Source organism: Patella vulgata, chromosome 4, assembly GCF_932274485.2.
Source record: "Patella vulgata chromosome 4, xgPatVulg1.2, whole genome shotgun sequence".
Classification (NCBI taxonomy): domain Eukaryota; kingdom Metazoa; phylum Mollusca; class Gastropoda; family Patellidae; genus Patella; species Patella vulgata.
In genome coordinates, this window is record NC_065882.2 from 18,469,407 (window position 1) to 18,489,248 (window position 19,842).

The following is a 19,842-nucleotide window of genomic DNA, read 5'->3' on the forward strand; positions in this document are numbered from 1 at the left end:
GATCTATATTTCGTTTCGTTTTTTTATACTTCCGATGGCCTACACTACATGAAGTGTAGTAAAGACAAGTAAAACGAAATTTTGAACTATAAAAACGAAACGAAAAAGGATCTGTGTCTTAACCAGATTGTTTAAGTACATTTTAGCATGGATTTAGCGGTGAAGAATCATCTATTGGCCGTGAAAATGTACACAGGGCCCGTGAGAGGTTGGGGGGGGGGGCAGCTTGAACACTTGTCCAAGGTTGCGGAGCGTAAAGGGGCCCGGAGGTATGCCAAGTAATGTTATTTAAAAACAATGTTGGTATAAATGTAATAATAAAAAAAATAACTGTTACTTGGTCGTAAAGTAGAATAATATCGGTGACTTATCTGTGTTGGGGTACCTGGTGGCGTGGGTAGGATTGGACTCTAAATCCTCAATACTCTTTTTTGGGAAAAATTGGTGAATTAAAAACTATGAGCCGCGTGTCCCCGGTCCGTCCTCGTTCCATTTGAGAATCTCGTCACCTTCAGTGTATCCGGGACGCGACAGCTATGCAGGGGCCTAATCGGGGCCTGTAGAACGCTACAATGAATGTGAGCGCGCTCTGCCACCAGTGATCATGTAGGCGGTTGCCGATAGCTCTAGGTGGACTGACTAGTATCAGATCATTAAAAACGAAACCGGAAGCGAAACTTTTACTTTCGTCTTCGTTTCGTTAGGCGCTAAAAAAATCTCCGACCAATAGTAGCGTGGTTTTTGTTTTTCAATTTTTTTTACTTGCACAAAATTTCCTGTCAAAATCATGTACATCTGATTATTTTTGCATCCATCAAACTAAAACGTAGTACATGTATTTGGTATGTCATGTTGTTTTGTTGAATCCCAGTTTCTGCGTTTTAGCAAAGTGACCTCCAGTTACCCAGATATACGCCAAAATGACGCTACAAGCATAGGCGTACGGGCTCGATGAATGTTGGTGGGGGGGGAGCAAAAAAAAAAATCCGGGTTACAGACAGTTTCGAAAAGAGAGACAGAGATGGGGTTCAACGTCCACTCGACGCAAACTAGGTCATTTTGGGACTAACACATGGTTCAATTTTATTTTAATAATTCACATGCGCGCAGGGATCTTTAGCAGTGGGAGGAAACCGAAGGACCCGGAGAAAACCCACGAGGTTGGACAGGCGACCCTACTCCTTGTCACGTACAACCGGGGAATCGAAACCTCGCCAGTTGACTCAATGACAGACCGTATGATACAGCGCGCGTGCTAACCATTCGCCCCCCCCCCCCATATGAATAAGTATACCAATAACAATATATTATAAAGAGCACGGTGTGTGAAATTGTATACGTATGTATAACATCAACGATAAATACATGGTTGGTGTAATTCAATATTTATACATTTTGTTAATAACAAGGTTGTGGCACCGGTGTCCTCTTACCAAGATAGATCTAGAAATATCAGATTAATTTATTCATAAAATTGTTTCGTGATGCTTAGGCGTACAAGTTGGCTTTATAAATGTTACAGATGGAGTACCAATCCTCTGCGAGAGGGAGGGCTGGAGCGTACCGTGTAGGACGAACAGATACATCAAATACATAAAGTTGTAATTAAGCGTGCGGTGCATGACACACATCCGTTTCTGTGGCGGACATATTGATCGTGGGATGCAAGGGGTAAAGTTTCATCAATATTTGATTCTAACGAAGGAAAATATTATTGTACTTCCGAAGCCCCGTGGATTGGTCTTTGTTCCGCTCTTCAATTGTTTGTAGAAATAACGATAGTGTATTAATGTAAATAGTCATTTGTTGAGTTAGTTATAAATAACCCTATATACCATGTTCGTATTTATATTCTCTGATGTATATAAACAATATATTCTAGTAAGTCTGTAGTGCTGTTTGTTTATATAACAGTTAAATAGGAATATCCAATCCACCAGATATAGGGCAGGGCCCGATGATCCTGAAAACAATATTAACTAATTTTTGACGGTGTAATCCATGCTAAAATTACAAACCAAAAAAAAAACCCCAAAAACAACAAAAAACAAATTCGAATGATAGGTAATCACCGGACATGGTTTCAACCGGATTACCCAACACTAAAAGATAGCGATGGTTTGTTTATAGCGCCGGCAGAGTATGCAGAATGTTGTGCAATACTCGTTTCATCATTTATTTGTAAATACTGAACGAAATTTTATAGATTCCCATTTCACAATATTGTTGTTTGCAATTGGGGTTGCTAACAACCAAATGATGATCAATAGATTCCCATTTCAAAATATTGTTGTTTGCAATTGGGGTTACCCCCGCCCCATCACAACCAAATAATGATCAATAGATTTTTAAAAGGGTTATGAAGATATTGATGAAGATGGGTTAGGACTAGTAATTATTTCATCTGAATGTAGTTCATATATTTAAAGAAAGTCTCCCCCACACCTTTTGTACATCAATAACAATTTACGTAGATATGTAGAAGTTTTCGTCTAAAACCGACGGAGGATATTTGAATTTACGTTTTCTGTCAGGTTTTGGTGAATATTTATGATTTTGAGCCGTGGGTATCAGAAGCTAACTGAATTAGGTAAATGGCGTCACATCTTATAGATCGCTTTTCGCTGACGAAGAAAAACATTCGAGAGGCTCATCACCGTTTATGCTTTTTTTTCACAGGGATAACCAGTAAGGAAAACCCCGAGTAACTTTCTGGGACAACACCGGGATCGAATCCGAGAACCCGTGGTTATTGAGTCAGTGCCCTTTCTCCCTCTATGTCTTTTGCTCAATAGGTTGTCAACTCACTATTATACGATCATAGGTGTCATTCTCACACTAAAAACTCATTTACACCGGAAATAATAACACAATTACCTCCCAATTACCTCCCTTGTTTTCTATTTTCCACCATGGATTAGCTATCCTCAAACGTTTGAATTTGAAGAGGAAAATGATATTTTTGCCAATTTCTCAATTGGCAATAGTGAATTATAGGATTAATAGGATTATTCTTTAACAAGGTAGGACTGTTTATAGATACCATCTATTTTAAGGCTTTATTTTAATAAATATTAAAAATATAGCGTAAAAATATAAAATTGCAACTTTAACAATTATTACCTAAACTGACACCTGTTTATGCTGCAAATGAAATGAAATGAGGTTTAACGTTCATCTTTTCTGCACCGACTGCAGTGTGCTATGGATGGTATTTTGCCCGGACAACGACTCTACGGCCTACTCTTATATCGAATTCAAACTGTCAAAAGTTCTATCGACTGAGTACGAATTACTACCTACATTCAATAGACACCTGTTTATATTGGTATGTGGATATACGTGTTTTATTAGAACACATAGGTTGAACCAGTACTCATATATACCGTGTATATTTATGTGAATCTGTACCTCATCGGTTTATTGTCTACAGATACGGCCATCTGGTTTATACCTGCCACTATAAATAAAGGGAGTAGTAGCTTAAAGACTTTTTATATCTATGATATTGCACAGTTAATTTACTACAACCAACAGAAATGGAATAGGGTTTAACGTCCTACTGTTCTGCGGTTGTACGTCACAAGGAGTAGGGTCGCTTGTTTAACCTCGTGGGTTTTCTCCGGGTCCTCCGGTTTCCTCCCACTGCTAAAGACCGCTACGCGCAAGCGAATTATTGAAATAAAATTGAACCATATGAACGAGTGGGTTATTACACTTTTCAGCCAAATTAAGGTCAAATAAAGGGTACGATGGACTTGTATTTGTCCGGGAGGCCATTCAGAATGGCCTTGGTTCGATGTGACTCAGATCGTTTTTACCTGAAATTGATTGTTTTCAGAAAGCTTACACAATTTGCTACCAGATGGCGCCATTAACTGGGGTTCATTGAAAAAGTGACTTGGATCTTTCTTCCCCGGGGCTCTTCAAATGAATTTGGCGTAATTCAGGGAGTCTTCGGTTATTTAAAATTAATTATTTTCGTGGTGAGAGTGATAATTCTCCTTGATTTCCTTACCTGTTTAAACAATGGTTTTAGTCGATGATAAAGGATTTGGGAACCCAGGCTATAAACTATTATGTAGACATTTATTCACATGACAAGACTATCATCTACTCTCTAGAGCATCGGATGGCCGATATTTAAATAGATTAGAACCCCCGCTAGATTAAAAAGATACATCTTCGAACACTCAAAAGTAATTTGAATGAAATTTTCAATTTATTCATTTTTCATTATCTATTTTTCAACTAAAACGTCTAGCTATTTATCTAAATCTTAAAAAATGCATTTTAAGCGAAACGAGATTACGTTATAGCGTTACTATCCAAATATTTATTCTAAAATAATTGGATATAAATTTTCTTAATTTCCTAAAAACATACATCGCTAAGAGATCATGAAGTGTATGACCAGGAGGAAAGCGACAAAGCTAGAACTAGTATGGAGGAGCTTCTATTCCCGTCATTCTACCTGTGTGGTTATTGTATATATAAATCGAACCATCTGGTTTTATCAGTCTACGTTATAACCTAATGCATATCAAAGAGATGATAGATATGAGAGATATAAAGATACATCAATAATTATAATGATACTGTCGTCGTGTATTTTTAGTTTACGCTTTATCATTCTTGCGGTTCAAAAACGTGAACAATAACTCCTTGAACCTGCAAATTTTTGTTGATGCCCTTCCCACGTTGTGGTGGTTTCCCCTTGTTAGTGATGTAGGACGGAGGGCCTGACAAGGACAGCTGTCTAGTCGTTCGGATGGGACGAAAACCCGAGGTCCCGTGTACACATTGGCGTGCACGTAAAAGATCCCTTGACAGTTGGAATTCGATATAAGAGTAGGCCGTAGTGCCACTGCCCGGGCAAAATTTCCCTCACAGCACACTGTATGGCGTATGCCCGTCTTCATTAGCCAAGTGTAGGAGCAGAACAGTAGGACGTTAAACCCCATTTCATTTCATTTCATTTCCCACGTTGTGCTATAAGGGACTGTGGTACTACAGCCTACTCGGCCTATTTCGGATTCCATCTTTCAAGGGCGCGTTTACGTGCACGTCAATGTATACACTGGACCTCGGTTTTTCGTCCCATCCGATGAACTTTCTCGGCCAACACCGGGATCGAACACAGGACATCCAGATTAAGGGATAATAGAGAAAAATGTTTACTTGACTTCCTTATCGGAAACTTTGAAATCAATTGTATCCATTCGTGAAGTAATATTAGGTTTCATTGGTACGGGAAGCATACTCTGCTCTGCGCGCGGCACCCACTGTGTAGGTGAGCTCCTATAAATAGACTCGGCGAACCACAAGCAAAATGTGTTGGTAAAAATGACGCGCGATGATACCGGTAGTAGTAACCTCTGGGTGGCGACCATACACATTTCCTGTATATACAACCCGACTAAATGATATATACTCTTCAAAAAAAGTAGTGGGTATTGAAATGCAAATACCTACGTAGGTTGTGATATGATAAATAGGCATGAACACTTGACATGCTTTGAGGGTATGTTCACAGATGAAGAACTTATCGCCCCAACAGAACGACTGAGCTATATATGCGACACGCAATGGCGCCATACACGTGGGAGGGGTTCATTGTCAAATTTGACACTTCAAGGAAGGGTTGATGAAAACTGCCGCGTGCTGGTTTATCTATCTATGTTTGCTTTCCTATCGATTCCTGCATAAGATTTACTGTTTAGCGTATCTTTGCTTTAATGTGTTACGTTTATTTTCATCGGAAGACGTGTTTGTCAACGTCAACGTCAACCGACAACACTGGAAGAATTGGCCGTGGCACTGCAAGAGGAGTGGGTCAGATTGCCCAAAATCGTGATTGGACGGTTGATTAGGAGAATGCCACGACGAATTGCTGAATGTCTGAGGATTGGCGGAACAATTACTCATTATTAAGACAAAAATCAAAAACGTCCATTTTCACTTTTGACGGTGTATCTCTTTGCGAGTGAAATGGGGCCGTCAGATAAGCCGCCCATATGAACTGTTAATGTTCATGTGTAGGTAATTGGCCTGTTATTAACATACACTGGTTACCTCTAATAAAATCAGCAGTGCATTTCCGCAGTTTTGTATTGTTTCTGAATATCCGCTACTTTTTTTGAAGAGTATATATTTTGAGAGATGTACCTGTTCACATAACTTAACGATAAATTATGTAAGATTTAGATAAAGAGCTGTTCGTTCATGCTATAATAGTTTAACATTTGATAATAAAAGATGTATATATTCAAAATATCAGTCAAATTGCCTTATTATAGTTTCGATCGTCAAGTTTCATTGTTACGTTAATAAATAAAGACTCGCTTATTTATCTTCAAATTCAATTATTAAATTGCGATACCCTAGAGAGTTGATTATGGGCTTGCCATGTGAATACATGTCTAATTAATGATTTATGTAACATTTGAAGTCAAAAGAAAGGCCTGCAATATGCTGATTTAGCTCTTAGATAATGCATCTTTCACATTATGCCATTCGTGTTACACAAAAATGCCAGAACCTGAACAAACTTTTGTATTGATAAATTGATACATAAATTCCTAAGACTAATTTACCTCAATTGAAAATTATCGAATATTCATATTTACCGAACATGACTTGTATGCCAGTGATTGGTGTTGCTACAAGGTCGTTAGGGTGGTATTAATAAGGAGTGGAGCATCATGTAAGTCAGACATAGGGGATACAATATTTAAAGGGGGACGAATTTTTAAAATAATTTAAAGTTACAATTTCATATTTTCTAAGAAAGTCAAAACATAATTATTTCTATGTCTTTTGCTCAATAGGTTGTCAACTCACTATTATACGATCATAGGTTATCTTTCTCACACTTACAAATCTTCACACCGGAAATAATAGGCTAACACAATTACCTCCCAATTATCTCCCTTGTTTTTCTATTCCCCACATGGAATAGCTATCTTCAAACGTTTGAATTTGAAGTTGAAAATGATATAATAGTGAATTAAAGGATTAAAAGGATTATTCTTTAACAAGGTAGGACTGTTTAAAGATACCACCTATATTAGGGCTTTATTTTAATACATTTTAAAAATATAACTTAAAAATATGAAATTGTAACTTTAATATACTGTGATATTACTAATAGCAATGTGATAAACGTCGACTCAGAACAAGAGATTTAATGTCGACTCAGAAAAAACTATTACAATAATTGCTTGTGCGCATGATTCAAGTTGAAGTAGTATAATATAACCGTGCTGGTTATAGTAGCTCTATGTTAGAATTTAAATCTAGAATATTCAGATAATACTTTAATTTTAATAAAAGGAAAGTCGTCAATTCTGTATACATGTAAACTCTAAGGACAATAATTATTCTATTTCTTCAAAACATTGTGTGTGTATGCTATTGAAGGTGGCTATTGGAAGGGTGTAATGTTACGTAATTCTAATGACATGTACAATATGGCCTGTCAGGTGAACATGCCAATCGTATGATTAATCTATTAATTGTTTTATTTACCATTGTTTTATTTCTTATATTGTGCATTATTACATCAATGCTTATTTATGTCATCACTTGATAAGGCCAAGTGATTAGAAGTAATTCCATATAAATTATGTGATTGTATTTGATACGTCAGTCATTTAGGTCTATCCGACTTAGAAGCATTAGGTACTAGTCTGTTATCCGCGGTCCTGTAAGTAGAATTATAGAATTATGAGAGTTCTTGATATCGTCCACCGCCGTAATAAGTATATTGCATGTCAATGATATATATATATAATATATATTTTAACTTTTATCTTCTCACAAATCACAATAGACTGTCTGGGACATTCATCAATGATGTTTAAAGGGATACCAGATGTTACATGGTAAAATCAGTTGAATCAAACATCTTCTTATCTTTTTCATCATTGACAAACCGTGAAAATTTGAGATATTGAGGAGGAATGTTTCTGTGGTTTGGTAATAAGTGTAAGAGACGAGAAATTTGTCTTGGACAGAGTCGACCCCGCCTGCTTTTCTTTGAATTTGAACTCGATTAGTTTTATTGTGGTAACTCATGTTTTCTCGGCATACGCGGGTCATCTGTTTGTGAGTCCAATGTTCTAACGTGCATCGCATCCCCATATCCACACACACAGTGACAGGTGGGATTACCTCTTGTATGTGAATTAGGGGGTTATGTGGGTTGGACATGTAGAACGTATAACCCGTCAATCTGTTTGTGATTGTTCCTTTAAGCTAATGCATACCTATGCCGCCTGTAACCACATCTTTACAAAGTATATCTGATTCAGTTATAAGCTCTTCCTTGCATGTTAGACCAACATTTATCAGATTTTGTTCCATAATATTGCAATCCGTATACGATTATAAATACATATAATAATGCACGATATTGCAACACTAAACCTAAGTAGTGATTCTTATCAAAATCAAAGAAGATTATTTTTTTTTTATCTATTTGATATTATGATAATCAAAATGGCCAAGTGTACAATACGTGAATGTATTGAGTCGGTTTAGCTATTTCGGAAGTATATATTTAATTGTCCGTGATTATAGTTCATGATTATATAAAACTAACAAAACGTTTTGATTGATAGAAAATTATCGTCGAGATTGACTGGAATGCGTCTTACTAATAACATATTGGCATGGGGGGGGGGTGTTGGATGGCGGAATGGTTAGCACGTGCGCGCTGTATCATAAAGCCTGTCATTGAGTCAACTGGCTTGGTTTCGAATCCCCGGTTGTACGTGTTAAGGAGTAGGCCTAGGGTCGCCTGTCCAACATCGTGGGTTTTCTCCGGGTCCTCCGGTCTCCTCCCAGTGCTAAAGACCCCTACGCGCAAGCGAATTATTGAAATAAAATTAAACCATATGTTAGTCCCGAAATGACCTAGTTTGTGTCGAGTGGAAGTTAAACCCCATTTCTCTCTCTCTCTCTCTCTCTCTCTCTCTCTCTCTCTCACACACACACACACACACACACATATTGGCATACTTAATAACACTAAATCACTAAATCATTGATGTAAATTAAGCAATTGGTGTGGTGGTAAGAACGGCCTGTTACTCATTTATTTATCTTCATTTTTACCGTCTACATTAGCCCAGTTGGAGCAGAACAGTAGGACGTTATTAAACCCCATTTTATTTCATTTAATTTCTTCATATTTATTTATTTACATTATTTATTTTTCTCGTCATAAAACACTTACCTTCAAATATTACTATGTATAAAAAATGGATTCTTGAATTATCACAAAGTGAATGTCATATATTAAGCAAATTTATATAAGCTGTTAGCCTGTTTGTGTATCATATCCTTAAAATAATACTTATATTTTGATATTTTATAATAAATAGTGTTTAAACCAAACCTTCCATTTCATTTAGAGCATGAAGGTCTTTCATCGATGCAAGTGTCCTACTTTCGATTCCAGACTTGTGTTTGACCAGAGTGGTGTCCCCTGCCTAATCTCGCGGGTGTTTACCTTGTCCGTTCAGTAATTACTTCATGTGTGTTGGATGAACGTTAAAATCCATTTCTATCTCCCTCGCACACTTTCAATTTTTAAATAAAGAAAATGTATGTTTATTAAGAAGTAAAAACGAAACGAAGTATTCATAGTATGCATAATGCCTGTAGAAATCGGATAACAAAAAATGAACAAGAATACAAACGAAACGAAATTATATTAAAAATTCATAATACTCGAAAAGACATTACATGAAGTTGGACAAGAAATAAAAACGAGACGAAAGAAGTGTTAATTATATAAAAAAAAATAGCTGTAGACATTTGAGTTCATGAATTTGGACAAGATGTAAAAAATGAACCGAGTGGAGTGCACGAAGGTGAACAGGAAATAAAAAGGAAAAGAAACATTAATACCATACATAATGCCTATAGACAGTAGCGTACATAAAGTTGAACAAGATACTAATCTTTCTGTGTGAGGTTTTATTTGTGTATCAGAAAACCAGCTGTCTGTTAGATTGGTATAATTAAAATCACCATGTCTTCACTGGTAGCTGATCTAAAATTAATTACACCAACCAATCAATATCCCCGTACTATTTTCTCATACCTCCATATTTGGAACATGACTTACCATTGCGCATAACTTCTAGTTTAAATGTAATTGAAATGTTGGTTTTGTTTTACTTTTTCACCATTGTTTTATTTTGAATTGATGTATGAAATTGTGGTAGACGAGTATATATTGTCCTGGTGACCAGAATATCGACATTTTCTTATACTTTTTGTAACACCGTGGTTTTGGCTGACTGTTAAGAGTTTTGCCACCGACCTAGAATTGTACTCATAAGGGCATAACTTTCAACACTAATATATAGATTAACATGGAAATTTCAAGTGTCTAAATTTTGTTAGATCGCGTGGGTCAAGTTGTAGAGTACTAGAATCTCCCGGGTTCTAAGAAGAATCTTTGTGATATTTCAAGCATGGTTTTTACTTATCAGGGATGTCGCCTTTGTAACTGACAAGGAAAGTGGGACAAAACACGAGGTACATCTGTGTTGAGCGCAGACTGCCCCTCGCGGACAGATACTTTTTGTTGACTAATCTGTGTTGAGCGCACACTGCCCCTCGCGGACAGATTACCGCCGCGTATGCGCGAGTCTCTCTAATTATTGTTGACTAACCTGCGCGCGCTGAGAGTGAACTCTGTGCACGGTATTTAATGGATTACCGCACTGATAAATCGCCATTGGCGGCGGGCCCGTGGGTCCGGCTGACAGTCAACCCTAAATTTATCTACCTTATATAAGATCGTAGCATTTATGGCAAAGCCGACCAGACTGCGCACGTTCGCCATTCATCCATTTCTTACACCCGGAGATTCTCCTTTGGATAAAATTCACCTTTGGAGTTTCCCTGCAAGGACATTGTTTCTTACTAAAAAAAAGCCGGATAAAGCCTATTAATTTTTGTGACTTCCTCTGGCAAGTTTCTTGGGAAACACTTGCCTACGATATCACCCCTGGTGGAAGTGGACGTAAAACACCGGGAACGAACGAATGATAATCCGCCCCGTCATTAAATGTTTCATCTGTTCTGTACATATATTTAAATATTTCATCAATCCGTTCAATTTTTCGCTAATCACCTTGTAAATATTTTGTTTTTGTATATATAACATGTCTGCGATATCACTTAGGTGGAAGCGGGCGTTAAATAAAGCTATTTAACACACTGATAATCCGTCTAATCCCACTCGGTATTCACCATGGATCACTGCATTAGTCTTATTCGTTTTAATGAATTTAATAAAATTCTGTCAACTGTTTGTTATTAATGTGTTTATTTCAACCATACAAAACTAACACTGAGGTTTACAGTAATGAAAGCAAATATTTGTGGACATTCAGTCACGCGATCAGTTGACGTATAGCGAAGATTATCTGCGGACTCGAACTTAAATCTTATTCGTACACAGTGATATTGAAAATTATTTGAAAAACCATTACAGAACAAAGTCGATAGAGGACAGATCCTACATGGGGTGCCTAACAGCGCAAAGTTGACAAACGCGCACCAGCTTGATATGCGCAGGGTCCAATCTGCGGGGACAAAGCGGACTCTCCGCTATATGGCAGCACAGACTGCAATCTGCGCGAGGGGTGGAGAATGCGCCCAACATACACATTGGCGTACTCGCAAAAGAACCATTGACAGTTAGAATTCGAAGAAGAGCAACGGAAACGCTACTGCCCAGGCAACAGTATCTCGAAAATTATAAAGAGTTAGATTTGGTAAGATATATTTTCTCTGGTGATTTGAATATGTTTTCCAATCGATGGCTATGTACATTACAGGTTTGCAGCTGTCGACGAAATATACATTTGGTGAAACAGTGGTTTCATCTCGTTTATAATATCACCCTGTTTATTGCGATAATGGCCATGCTAGAAGTGTTAAAGTTTTTCACGCTACATATTTAAAGTGAGAAGATTATACAAGTGTTTATGACTCTCTGGGGTATTATGTTATATAAATGTGGTATTTGATATTATACTAATAGCTAAAAAGTCGTTTCACGATTACCAACTCTGTCGGGAATTGATTTTTTAAAACAAAATCCTTAAGCACAATATAATTGGGTTCCTTTCTAATACGCCAGTTTGCTGGTATTCAGCGGTAGACACAGTTATCAAGACGTTTCTATTTGAACTACCTAAAATAACGACATTCTTAGTGATTACAGATTTCACTGGTAGTTATTTGCAACCTTGTATCTATAACCTTTGGCTTTACTGCTCCAAGTTGGGACGAGTGTCGTGCGTCTGACTCTAGGTACATGTAGCTAACCTTTTTGTTTTATCTGGACAGTGTTATCTTTCTGTAGGGATAGGGACACTAGATCCACGACTTGAATGTACCGGTGTCGCGGTTTAGCTATTGTACCATACTGGGTTCGACTTGAAACAGATTCAGATACATATTTTTTGGTTTCCCTGTTCCCATATTGTCCCTATTTTATGTCCTGTTGCTTCATCTTGTTTTTTGGTAATTTTTTTAGGAAACAGCCTGCTTTTAAAGTACTCAGCTAGTTATTATTAGTCTAAACCTGTACTATTAATTCTACTGCGTTCTATTGAGTTCTATTGAGTACTATTTTGTATAGTATATATGCCTTCTATTTCACTTCAGAAAGGGTCACGGTAACAAGTCAAACCACAACAGTGGTTTCGAATCCGAGATTTAACAAATCCGTGTAGCACTTGTCTGGAGTGGCGCCAGAAAAAAAAAGTAGACTAGCATATGTAACCAATCAATAAAGAAAATACGATATTTTAGTCTCAGAATTACCGATATGGTCATTGCATCATCATTTCATTCCATTTCAGTTTCTCACTACCTATTAATAGCCTTGCTATTCACTTTGACATTTTAGATTGCGACTTGTGTGTACTTTTTATTCTATATTTGGTTGCAGGCTGTGTTTATAAGATCCGTGTGAATTGTTGGGTGACTTGGGGGTAATACATGTAAGGTCAGAATTTCTTCATCCGTGATAACTGGTTGTGCTGATGATATTCGATAATATAACGATTGCATTTACATATTCCACACAACACCTGCATTATTAATAATTATATTGTAGCATCAATGATTTCGTTGTTCAGACTCATACCCCAAATGTATCAATGACATAATCGTCAAGCAATGGTTACAGATATTGTAAGCTCCACTTGTGAAGTGGCGTTTCTGATTAGTTATCTCCCCCTTGACAGGGTTAGCAATTCGGAGTAAACCCGAAAAATTGTAACCATTAATATAATGGATATTCTTCTTTTAAATTTTATTGCAAAAGCAAATTGTTAAAGGCGGTCCAGCTTCTTCAAGCTGTGTCCACACGACAGAGTTCATGTCAAACTGAAAATATATATTAGACCTACAAAATGTCGAACATTTTAACTAAGAGCATAGTTGAACGCAAATCAAGAGAATATTGCTCTGGACATTGTCTTACTAAATCTATCGCCTGAGGTGGTGCGCGAGAAAACAGGTCTTGTTTTTCAAGATGGTTGACGGTGGTACATGTAAGTAGGATGTTGGTGGCACATGTAGGTGAGAGTTGGGTGGTACATGGTGGGATATTTTAAAGCTGGAAAGTCTCTACTTATAAAAACTAAATTGAGCAAGATGAATTTGGATTTTAGAATGCAGTATTAAATTTAAATGTAGTACCGATCGTTAGCTATAATTATGGAGTAGTTCCGGTTAAATTCAAAATTTTATAGCAGCTATTTTTACATCCTTTACCTTCTTCAAATTATTAATCTTATTGCTTCCTGGGAAATGCGACCACCTGTCCAGTTCTGACTCGAACTAAACGCTTTGTTACTGTCATACATGACTGATCTATTTACTAACAATATGGTTAACTTCCTCCCAGGTCCTGTATGAAACCTGATGCTTTTATAAAAGCATTATTGATCTCAAGTAAATCTTGCAGCATCCCTGGAAAATAGCAGCAAAAACAAAAGACTAGGAACAACAATGGAGTCACGTAGGAGAAGAAAATCAACATCCACAGCCATACACCGAATCGATTTTGATTGTATTGTAAAACAAACAGTTCCATTTAAGACAAATTCCAGCGAATGTCCTTCAAATATTAATGTTTCATTTTTTACTTAAAAGCTTTCAGGTTTTTCATCATTTCGTGTATCTTGATCATTTGTATGATAATAGCTTCTTCTGGAAATTGAAGCGCTTTTAGTTTCTGATATTATGATTTAATGATTTCGTGAGTAGATCCAATGTGTGTTTTTTCTCTGTTTTCCCAAATGGGAAACACGGTGGCTAGGTGGGTAAGGCGCTGGCTCGCTAGCCTGGAGGTCGGGTGTTCGATCCCTGCATTGGCCGAGAAAGTTTATCCCGATTTTTCCGACATGGTTTCCCCTTGTCAGTGATGCAGGACGGAGGGCCTGACAAGGACAGCTGTCTAGTCCTTCGGATGAGACGAAAAATCGAGGTCCCGTGTAAACATTGGAATGCACTTAAAAGATCCCTCGGCAGTTGGAATTCGATATAAGAGTAGGCGATAGTGGCGCCGCCCGGGCAAAATTTCCCTCATAGCACAATCACTGTATGGCGTATGCCCGTCTTCATTAGCCCAGTATAGGAGCAGAACAGTAGGACGTTAAACCCCATTTCATTTCATTTCATTTCGTTTTCCTAAATCTAAAAAAAGCACTGAATTAAAATGTATCATGTGCTAGTCCCCAAGTTACCTAATCAGTATTGAGTGGACGTTAAAGACTATTCATCCACACATCATCGTCTTAATTAAAGCTGTATGATTTATTTAACAGGTGTTAGTCCAGAAGTTACCTAATCAGTGTTGAGGAGACGTTAAAGACTATTCTTCCACGCAACATTGTCTAATCAGTGTTGAGTGGACGTTAAAGAATCGTCTTATTAAACACGTGTTAGTCCAGAAGTTGCCTAATCAATGTTGTGTGGACGTTAAAGATCATTCATCCACGCATCATCGTCAAATAGATCAAGGCTATAAGCTGCATGTTTGAAAGTACGTGAATATTAATTAAACCTATACAACCACCTGCGATTTTTCTTCTCTTCAAATTAATTGACGGAAACGCGCGTTCTTTATTAACAATTTTCTTTTTTTCAGATGATCGAATATCATTAACACAAGCGGCTTTCTTTGTGTCTGTTATTAAGATTTATATCATTTTTCTTTCAGACGAATGGATCGTAAGAAACTTTGAATTAAGAAACATAAAAGAAAGAATTATGAAGGAAGATAACACGAAATGGTAATAACAAGGTTTTAATATTTAAAATCTAAATCCTAATGAAGTGTTTTAAGCCAGATTGTTTGGTTTTGGTTTTTTTTGGAGATTTTGTATTTCTGATTCACACGAAAATGAAGGTTTTTAGATGAACTATTTAAAGGAAATGAAACGAAGTTGGGTTTAACGTTCTTGATATCATGTTATCATCTTGATGTCATCTTGGGGGACTGGGTGGTAGAGTCATCAGAATGGCCCCGATCAAGTGTCCAGGTTTTGATACTATTGTGATTAACCACTGAATTTTCTCCTGGTCTTTCTGTTTTCTAGCGCAATTGAAATAATGTAAGCAATGATTGGCGATTTTATTTCCTCCAATTCTGTAGGTTTTATAATAATTACATAATAAATACACTATAAGTGCATAATAAATAAATAATAAGTATATATACGATATACGATTCAATTAAACAAAAATAAGTTAAACATGGTTTAATAATGTATTTAGATTATCAATTTGCATCACAAAAATAGTGGTCATTATTTAAATGAGATAATCTAACCTTCCACAGAACACCGAATACAAAATGTAAATACATTTCTGAACAAGAAGAGATATGCGTCTGATTTAAGTAGCATTATCAAGACTAAATATGAAAAACAAAAAATCTAGTTCATTTGCATGTATGGGATTGAACAAGTCATTTGTGGTGATCTGTGTTTTTAATTTTAAAAAGAATATCTTTCTTATGTTGTCAAACCAATATACGCCTTGTAGTGTGAGATATGATGTAAATTTAATTGGAACAAATAGACGTTTTGTAAAGTAATGTAGGCTATAATTTTAACTTAATCAGAAAAAATATACGTTTTGTAAAGTAATGTATGCTTTGATTTTAACATAATCAGAACAAATAATATACATTTCTTCTATATGTATTGGGGTTTAATATTCTATATTAGCTTTCTGGGTCGATCATGTATGTTTGATTGGTACAATATGACGCCAATAATGTTTTGTTCATTTAATTTATGATTTATAGGTTAAATATATACAAACCACTTTCATGTTTGTATTTCTGTTGATATTTTACCCGAGAGAATGGAATCACGATGATTATGGCGCTGGTTGACTAAGCATGGGTTCACGATACGTGAACTGATCGTTCATTCTGTAAGGAGTTAGTCATCCCATCAATGGTTCGGTTTTCATTTTTGCTCCCATTTGTAAAGTGTTGTAAATTTGTAGAATAGCTTACACACAAAATGGATCCTTTTATGTAATGTAGACATGTATACAGATGAGGTAACATCATATAAACAGCTACGACACTGGGCTATGTGCAGACATGCCTACAGGTACGGCAATGGGATATATACATGTAGATACGGCAACGAGGTCTGTAGACATGCATACAGATACGGCAATGGGATATATACAGCTACACCAACGGAGTCGAAAGACATGCATACAGATACAAAAAAGGGGTATATAGAGCTAAAGCAGAAGGGTTATAGACATAGAAATATATCGAGGTAATAACAGTATCTGTTCCAGGCAGATGTTGCTGGTTTGTGCGCTGAATTCGCAAAACGACTACCTATTCAATTATTTCAGAGGTTCTTATTTGGACAATAATCCGTAATAGCAATTTTTCGAAAAAATGCGTTTACTTTAAGAATTTGAAAATTATTATTGAAATCTTATTCATTTACAGTCTAAATCTATCATTACATGGCAATTTAAGTGTATAAAGCTACACCAATTAATAATCCAATACGACCAGAGTCAAAGCAACAATAAATTATAGTCATAACGGCCATAAAAAAACGACAAATTAAATATTTAATATTCGAATCTATTGATAAATAATTTCATACAATTCGACCAGCTATTTTGCCGTTTTGACTTATGTAAATTTTGTCCATTTCTGTTTACGTCTGTTTTGAAATACTCTGTTTTGCTTCTACAGAGTATGCCGAATGTCGCAAGATTTTCAATTTATCACATCTTTGGAAATACTGAAGGGAATAGTAGGACAAATATTCGTTTTAGAGACTCAACTTCAAAAATGTTGGTCAAATGACGAACATAGACTTTAAATAACCAATATGCATTTTACACATGAATATTAGCTAGTCGATTTTCAGTGAATATTTGAACACTTGTTGCCTACGTGTCTTTTTCATTTCTCTCTCTTTATCAATATTTGATTTACTCTATTCCCACTGGTACGTATTTAATCAGATTAGTTGTAGCTGAGTAGAGCATGCGGTATTAGTGAGCAATTATTGTTCTGGAATCTTTTCTTGATGACTGGTAATAATTTCCCCCGAGGTTTAACATATTGAAAGTGTGTACATATATATTTGATAGTAAAGAGTGAAATATTTCAATGTGACAGGTTGAATATTGATAAAACAAATAAACCACCGTCGAACAAAACATATCCACAAACGGCTTGATATCAATATTGGTCCCGTAGTGATTCGTATTCCATTAATAAGCAGGTCCGCGGTGAATTTGGTTCTTCATTCAAGTGGTCGTTATTCGTGGAGAATAATGACCAACATGATAACTGCATCATCAAGTTAATAAAGCACTGATCATTCTCTGATACAATAGCTTGGAAATTAAGTTAACAATTATGCAACTATTCATCCAATCCACTAATTGGTCTGGATTATTTATATCCCAAATGACATGGGGTTGAACGTGTTACTTTTCTGCACCAACAGTGCTAATGATGATAAATGATGATGATGAATATGATGGTGACTTTATTTATTTTTTTATTTTGTCAATGTAAATATATATACTTTTGAAATTGGTACATTTTAGTAATTGTATTGAAATGTAAAATTTACATGGAGATGATTTATATATCCTTCGGATTGTTTTCAAATCCATTATATCAGTATTGCAAATACTCATGTTGTACTCGTAATACAAATATTTTTTAAACCAATGTGCTTTCGGGGAAATGATGACTGGGCAGTGGCTTTATCGCTTACTCTTCTGTGAAGTCACACTGTCAAGGGTACGTTTACGTGCATGCCAATGTTTACATGGGATCTCGTTTTTTTTGTTCCATCCGAAAGACTAGACACGTTTTCAAGTCAGCCAAAACCATACTCACCGAACCACCGTGGTCCCGGTATGTATCTAATCATATAATATAATTGCTGTTAAATACATGATTCCGGAGATTGGGGGCTATATGTACTTGAAAACTATATTTTGCTGATATAGTATCTCTATGGCTACTGCTAAAGAAAGACCCTGGCGACTCCTGCCTGTGAGGAGGTTGTCTTTAACGTCCACTCAACACAAACCATCTGATTGGTGGATATTAAGACAATATACCCAGGATAAAAATGTTAATAAATATATGTTTGAACAAAGATTGGTCTAATTACTAACTGAAAACCAGTCAGAATTTTCCAGATTGGTTCCTCTTTGTCTGTGATGCAGGTCGGAGGGCCCTGCAAGTAAAAGGTTCAAGTCATTCAGATTGGAAGAACAACCGAGGTCCGATACATTTTGATTGCACGTTAAATATCCCCCGACAGATGGAAATCTTCGATTTTAAATCCTCTTATAATTTTTTATATTATGTTTGTGAATTGACTTGGTGGCAATGACGGTTTGTATAAGATGTTTATATAATCAAAACCCATAAACAATACCGTAAATTGACTATAATGGTTGGACAGGCGACCCTACTCCTTGTCGCGTACAACTGGGGAATCGAAACCACGACAGACCTTATGATGCAGCGTGACCCAACCCTCCTAAAATGGATGCAACATGTTTATAATCAAAACCCATCAACATTACTGTGAATTAACTGACTAACGGTTGTAATAGTAAGAGCAGGGGGACTGCACCACACACAAGCAAATATACAAGAGAAATCGACGGAAATGAATTGAAATTGGGTTTAACGTCCTACTGTTCTGCTGTGACTGGGCTACTGAAGATGGGCATACGATATGCAGTGTGCTATGAGGGAAATTTTGCCCGGGCAGAGGCACCATGGTCTACTCTTATAGCTAATTCCAACTGCCAGGGGATATTTTACGTGCACGCCAATGTGTACACGGGACTTCGGTTTTACGTCCCATCCGACTAAGGGGATATTTCTCAAACGTTGTATAATACTAGTGGAAGCTACATGAAATATAAATGTAGGCACATTGAAGTAAAATACCTTTATGAGTACCATTTACGTGAAATTAGTAGAAAGCAAAGTGAAAATTAAATGGCCTATGTAGTAATAAAAGAATAGGGTTAAAACATTATAGGTGTGCTAAAGAATTCAAGTGTATTAATTACAAAGTTAATGCATAAGTCCTTGTTTATATAAACATAGCAATAAACCAAAACTGAATGCAAACAAGTAATATTAACAAAACCCAGCAACAATGATGAGCATTGCCTGGATACATAATACACTGTCTATATAAGATATTTAAAATAATCAAATCCCAGATATAATACAGTGGAGTAATATTGATATAAGAT

At 36.4% G+C, this 19,842-nt stretch overlaps 1 protein-coding gene across 1 annotated transcript in view; it reads left to right on the forward strand.

Annotated features, from left to right (window-relative positions):
* Window positions 1–19,842, forward strand: part of LOC126817222 (uncharacterized) — a 47,472-nt gene that overhangs the window by 8,594 nt on the left and 19,036 nt on the right. Inside the window, exon 2 of the mRNA XM_050544034.2 lies at window positions 15,266–15,338. The gene's annotated coding sequence lies outside the window, so the exon portion shown is untranslated. The remainder of the gene's footprint in view (window positions 1–15,265; window positions 15,339–19,842) is intronic.